We start from the raw sequence: 7,185 nt of genomic DNA, 5'->3' as shown, positions 1-7,185 counted from the left end.
GCCATGCTGAGACGGCGTCCCATATAGCACAACTAGAAGGACCTACAACTAAAAAGACACAACTCTGTACCCGGGGGCTTTAGGAGAAAAAGGAAAAATAAAATCTTAAAAAAAAAAAAGAAATCTGTGAGAGACAATTACAGGATCTACACAGATAATCAAGAAAATTGTAGCTTCCCTAGCTTACCAAATCTTGTCAATTTTATTCATACTTTCCTTCTCTAATGATTTTTTAAAAATTTTTGGGTTTTTTTGTTTTTTTGAGGAAGATTAGCCCTGAGCTAACATCTGCTGCCAATCCTTCTCTTTTTGCTGAGGAAGACTGGCCCTGAGCTAACATCCGTGCCCATCTTCCTCTACTTTCTATGTGGGACGCCTGCCACAGCATGGCGTGCCAAGCAGTGCCATGTCCGCACCTGGCACCTGAACCGGCAAACCCCGGGCTGCAGAAGCAGAACATGCGAACTTAACCGCTGCGCCACTGGGCCGGCCCCTATACAGAAGCTGTTTGAGGCCCAGACATAACGTTAGAATCTCTGCTGTTGTATCACAAAATATTTTCATTTTAGAAGGAGGACTTGTACGAAAGTATTTGTACTAAACCAAATAAACAAAAGAACAAACATGTCTTTCTACCGCATCAGTATGCTAGTTTCCAACAGCAAATATCAATTACTCTCAGGATTAACGTTTAGGTACAAAAAACAAAAGTTCACCTTCTGAATGGCCCCAGTGAATGAAGCACAATGAATGAAACACTCCATTTGTGTTTTTTTCTCTAAAATAACCATATTCCTCCAATGATAAGCACACACACTTACGTACTCCATTTTTTTATGCCACACACATTCCTATTACAGGGTTCTCCCTTATTTAAGGAGTGAGAAGTGCCTGGACCATTAATGGTTACGGATTCCAGCTGTTCAGGCGGACCGCCTGTCCTATCTGCACGTTTCTTGTCTTCTACAAGTTGCTTTATTTTCCTCAAACTCACTCACCTCACCTGTAACATGCGGATGATGAAAGCACTCTACCTCACTGGTTGGTGTGACGATTGAGTGAATTATTATATTGGAAGCATGTAGAATAGTTCCGAGCACATTTTAAATGCTCAAAAGCTGTTAGGCATTATTATCATTACGTCATTATTACTATTTTAAAACTATCATTATTATTATAAGATATATGAAGCAAACTGACAGAATTGAAGGGAGAAATAGTTATACAAACAGTTGGAGACTTCAATATAACACTTTAAATACTGGATAAAATACCTAGACAGAAGATCAATAAAGAAATAGAGAAGTGGAACAACACTATAAACCATCTATACCTAACAGACACATAGAACGCTCTATCCAACAACAGTGGAATGCGCAGGGAACATTCTCCAGGACAGAACATATGTTAAGCCACCCAACAAGTCTCAAGAAATTGTAAAAGATCGAAATTACACAAAGTATCTTCTCTAACCATAATAGAATGAAATTAGAAATCAATAAAAGAAGGAAAACTGGAAAATTCACAATCGTGGAAACTAAACAACATATGCAACCAACCAGTGGGTCAAAAAAGAAATCACAAGGGAAATTAGCAAATACTTACAGATGAATGAAAATGAAAACACAACAAAACTTTTGGGATGAAATGATGGCAGTGCTCAGAGGGAAATTTAGATCTGTAAATCCCTGTATTTTAAAAAAACATACACAAAGATCTTAATAACCTCACTTTACACCTTGAGGAACTAGAAAAAGAGCAAACCAAACCAAAAGCTAGTGGAAGGAAGGAAATAAAAGAGCAAAGGCAAATAAAATAGGAAATAGAAAAAGAAGAGAGAAACAATAGAACCAAAAGGTGGCTGTTTGAAAAGAAAAACAAAATTGACAAACCTTTAGCTAGGTTGATGAAGTGAAAAAGAGAAGTGAAGCAAATACCTAAAATCAGAAGTAAAAGTGGTGACATCACTCATGTTACAGAAATAAAATGGATTATAAGAGAATAACAAATTAGATAACCTAAATGAAACGGACAAATTCCTAGAAACACACACGTTACCTAAGTGATTCACAAAGAAATAGAAACCCTTAACAGACCTATAACAAGCAAAGACATTGAATCAGTAATCAAAAACCTCCCAAAAAAGAAAAGTGTAGGATCAGATTGCTTCACTGGTGAATTCTATAAAACATTTAAAGAAGAATTAACACCAATTATTTTCAAACCCTTCCAAAGCTAGAAGTGGAGAGAACACTTTCTAACTTATTCTATTAGGCTAGCATTACACTGATACCAAAGCCAAATAAAGACATCAGAAGAAAAGAAAATTACAGACCAATATCCCTTACGCAATAGATGCAAAAATCCTCATCAAAATACCAGCAAACTGAATATAATGGCGTATCAAAAGGATTATACTCCACGACCAAGTGTGATTTATCTCAGGAATGCAGGAGTTCAACATAAGAAAAATCCATCGATGTAATATATCACATTAATGGAAAAAAGAGGGGGAACTCCACATGATCATCTCAATTGATGCAGAATAGGCATTTAACAAAATCCAACAACCTTTCATGATAAAAAAAAAAAAAAAAAAACACTCAGGGGCTGGCCCAGTGGTGCAGCGGTTAAGTTCACACGTTCCACTTCGGCTACCTGGAGTTCGCAGGTTCAGATCCCAGGTGTGGACATGGCACTGCTTGGCAAGCCATGCTGTGGCAGGCGTCCCACATAGAAAGTAGAGGAAGATGGGCACGGATGTTAGCTCAGGGCCATCCTTCCTCAGCAAAAAGAGAAGGATTGGCAGCAGATGTTAGCTCAGGGCTAATCTTCCTCAAAAAAAAAAAAAAAAAAAAACACAACACTCAGAAAACTATGCATGGAAGGGAACTTCCTCAACACGATAAAGGGTATTTATGAAAAACCCACAGTTAACATCATACTCAGTGGTGAAAGATTAAAAGCTAAGATTAAAATTTCCCCCTAAGATCATGAACAAGACAAGGATGCCTGCTTTTACCACTGCTATTCATCATTGTACTGGAAGTTAGGGCCAGAGCGATAGACAAGAAAAAGAAACAAAAGGCATCCGTGTTGGAAAGAAAAGTAAGACTATCTCTATTCTCAGATAACATATCCCATATATAGAAAATCTCAAAAATAAAAGCTACTAAAGCTAGTTAACAAATTCAGCAAAGTTGTGGGAGTACAAGAACAGCATACAAAACTCAGTTGTTTCTATACCCCAGCAATGAACAATTTAAAAAGGAAATTAAGAAAGCAATTCCATTTGCAATAACATCTAACAGAATAAAATACCTAGGAGTAAATTTAAAAGAAAGACTTGAACACTGAAAACTACAAAACATTGTGGAAAGAAATTAAAGACCTAGATAAATGGAAAGAAATCCCATGTTCATGGATGAGACATCTTAGTATTAACATGCCAACGCTATCCAAAGTGATCTACAGATTCAATGCAATTACTATCAAAATTCTAACAGCTTTTTTTTCAGAAATAGAAAGGCTGATCCTGAAATTCATATGAAATCTCAAGAGGCCTGGATAGCCAAAACAATCTTGAAAAAGAACAAGCTGGAGCACTCAATTTCCCGATTTCAAAACTTACTACAAAGCTACAGTAATCTAAACAGTCTGGTACTGGCATAAGAGTAGATGAGTAGACCAGTGAAATAACATTAAGAGTCCAGAAATAAACCCATGCATCTATGGCAAACTGATTTTTAACAAGGGTGCCTCATCCATTCAATGCAGAAAAGAATAGTCTCTTCAACAGATGGTGCTAGGACGAATGGATTTCCACAGGCAAAAGAATGAATTTGGACCCCCACCCCACACCATATGTACAAATGAACTCAAAATGTATCAATGACCTAAATATAAGAGCCAAAACCATACAATTCTTAGAAGAAAACACAAGGATACATCTTCATGGCCTTGGATTTGGCAATGAATTCTTATATATGACACAAGTATGAGCACTAAATAATAAATAAATTGAACTTCACCAAAATTAAAAACTTTTGTGCATCAAAGGACATTATGAAGAAAGTGAAAAGACAACCTATGGAATGGGAGAAAATGTTTGCATATCATGTATCTGGTAAGTTTAATATCCAGAATATGTAAAGAACTCCTACGATTCAACAACAAAAAACAACCCAATTCAAAAATAGGCAAAGGACTTGAATAGACATTTCTACAAAGATATACAAATAGCCAACAAGCACATGAAAAGATGCTCAACATCATTGGTCATTACAGAAGTGCAAATCAAAACCACAGTGAGATCCCACTTCAAACCTGTTAGGATGGCTATAAAAAAATTTCAAAAACCCCAGAAAATAACAAGTGTTGGTGAGGATATGGAGAAATTGGAACACTTGTGCGTTATTGGTGGGAATGTAAAATGGTGCAGCTACTGTGGAAAACAGTATGGTGGTTCCTCAAAAATGTAAATGTAAAATTACCATATGACCCAGCAATTCTGCTCCTGGGTATACCTCCAAAAGCACTGAAAACAGATTCAGATAGATACTTGTACACCAATGTTCATTGCAGCACTATTCACAATCGCCAAATGGCAGAAACAGCACAAAGTGTCCATTAGCAGAGGAATGGATAAATAAAATGCTGTATATACATACAATGGAATATTATTCAGCCATTTTTTTAAAAAAGGCATAATTCTGATACATGCTATGACATAGACAAATCTTGAAAACATTATGCTAAGTGAAATAAGCATAATAAACACAAAAAATGAAATAAACACAAAAGGACAGATATTGTATGATTCCACTTATATGAAATATCTCTAACAGGCAAATTAATAGAGACAGAAAGTAGATTAGAGGTTACTGGGGGCTGGGGGAAGGGAGGAATGGGAGCTATTGCTTAATGATTTCAGAGTTTCTGCTTGGAGTGATGCAAAAGTTTTGGAAACAAGATAGTGGTGACAGTTGCACAACACTGTGAATATAATTAATGCCACTGAATTGTGGACTTAACTGGTAAAAATGGCAAATTGTTACGTCTATTTTACCACAATGAAAAAGAAAGAAAAAAATTATGGGCCTCCATTTAAAAAATGCAAATAATCAGGTCCCCCTCTCAAGAATTCTGACAGTACATCTCAAGAGGGACCCAGAATCTTGATTTTAATAAGCCACTCTTCCCCCAGGGGATTCTGATACAGGGAGTCCAAAGATCTCACTTTGAAAACACTCATATTGTTCCTCTGGTGTAAAAAGCACACGGGCTCCTTCATCCATGGGGCTCACACCCACAGCTTTTACACCTAAAATTTTTATTTGAACCTTAGAAGGAAAACAAACCTTATTTTTATAAAAGATGAAAATTTCTCACCATTGTATCAAATTCTGTTGGTTTAGAAGGGTAGAAAGTGGCAAGTAACGGTCATTGATGCCCTATTTCCACTTCCCAGAGACAACCACTGTTATAGTATATTGTGTGCCCTCCAGACAGGAAAAGAGGACTTCTCTGCTGTAGGCCTTCTCAAGATCTTTAATATGCTAATATGCCCCACGACTCTCCAAAAGATGGGCATGCAAGGATCCCTAGACCCTTTTCATCATGAATCCCATTTCTTCCTGATTGATACCTGCCGAATGAATCTTCCATAAAATATTCTTTGGGACATGCTAAACCACATAACATATATACATATGGTATTTCCAAATGCGTATATATGTCTTCAGTCCCAGATATCGTCAATTAGCACTTGGCATTCCTCCTTCTATTATGAGGGCTAGAGGGTTGAAAATTTTATTTCCCAGACAGCCTTCCACTAACTAGATACAATTTAAGTTCCATCAATTCATGTGAGATTTGGATGGAGGAGGAGAGACAAATCATCTTGTAGCAGGGGTTGCTGATAGTTCTTAACAGAAATGAATTTTTGCAGTGGCCAGATTCCCCACATCACTGTTTAGACACCAGCTTTGTGGAGAGGAGGGCATGGAACTAGACGCTTTTCTGGAGTTTTCTGAACTTTCCTCATCTTTGGATCTCAGTTCCATCAGTGTGATCTGAAAGACCATGGCAGCCCCTCCAGACTCCTCCTCCTCCATCCCTTCCAACGATTATGTGAGCGTCTAATTCCCTGTGTTAAATAACTTCCCGCTTGGCATGACTAGAGTGGTTTCCATTTCCAACTGCACCAGTAAAATTTCTGAAATACCCGTTTCAGATGATTTAAACTTGTATCATCTGGCTTTTCTTCCTTTCCTAGTAAATCCAAGCTACTAAGTCTAGTAATAAATATTTCAGTTGGTATATTTCAAAATGCTAAGTAAAATGCATATATGAGCAAACTTTGATATAATCCAAAAAAAATTTCAAAGTTATGATTTCTTTACAACCCAAATAGATTTCCTTCATCCTTTAAAAATATTTTTTTCTTGATCCAGACTAGATGTGTTGGCACACCCCTGTCCACACGATGTCAAGATCAGATCAGTGCAAATCCCCTATGTAAAGGATATTTCTTAAAATACAGTTGGAATTATCTAACCTTGTTTGGATATAAAAAGGTAAAGCAAATGATGGGCTCTGAATTGGGGACATTTTTCTGCAGAATATTATGTCTTTCTTCATCTTGAAAAACAGGTGCATAGACCATACCAACATGTTTAAAGGTTCAGTTATGGAAAATGTTCTGTTTAAAAATGCAAAATACGCTTCCCTAGGACCAAGTGTGTGATCAAATTTGCTCTCTTGGTCTTGGCCTTGATGGTTCTCAGCTCCTCTTCCACTTTGCTAGTCCATATCACTGAGGCCTCAGCATGCCTAGAAGGCAAATTTAAGATGCTTACAGAATAGATTATAAACTTAAGTAAACCTAAAGTAAAATACTGGAAGTCTTAGCTCTGTTCATTCATCCACGTGGATGGGTTATGTGGGAGATCAGAATTTGCCACCCTAAAATGTGTCTTTGGCTCGATTATTTTTAAGAACAAAAGACTCTGAAAGAAACTTGGAGTTTCCCCTAACTGCCTAAAAGCATTTAAGATAGAAAGCCTGTCCCAGGACAGGCCATCACCATAGATAACTCGGTATGGCAGGCTGGGAGGATCTGTGCCAAGCCCATTTTTATCAAAGTTCTCTCTCCGGGTCACATTGTCTATAAATGGCCCAGCA

Source organism: Equus caballus, chromosome X (genome assembly GCF_041296265.1).
Source record: "Equus caballus isolate H_3958 breed thoroughbred chromosome X, TB-T2T, whole genome shotgun sequence".
In the NCBI taxonomy this organism is placed as follows: Eukaryota; Metazoa; Chordata; class Mammalia; order Perissodactyla; family Equidae; genus Equus; species Equus caballus.
The sequence above is the reverse complement of the archived record's forward strand: the minus strand, read 5'-3'. Positions refer to the sequence as shown.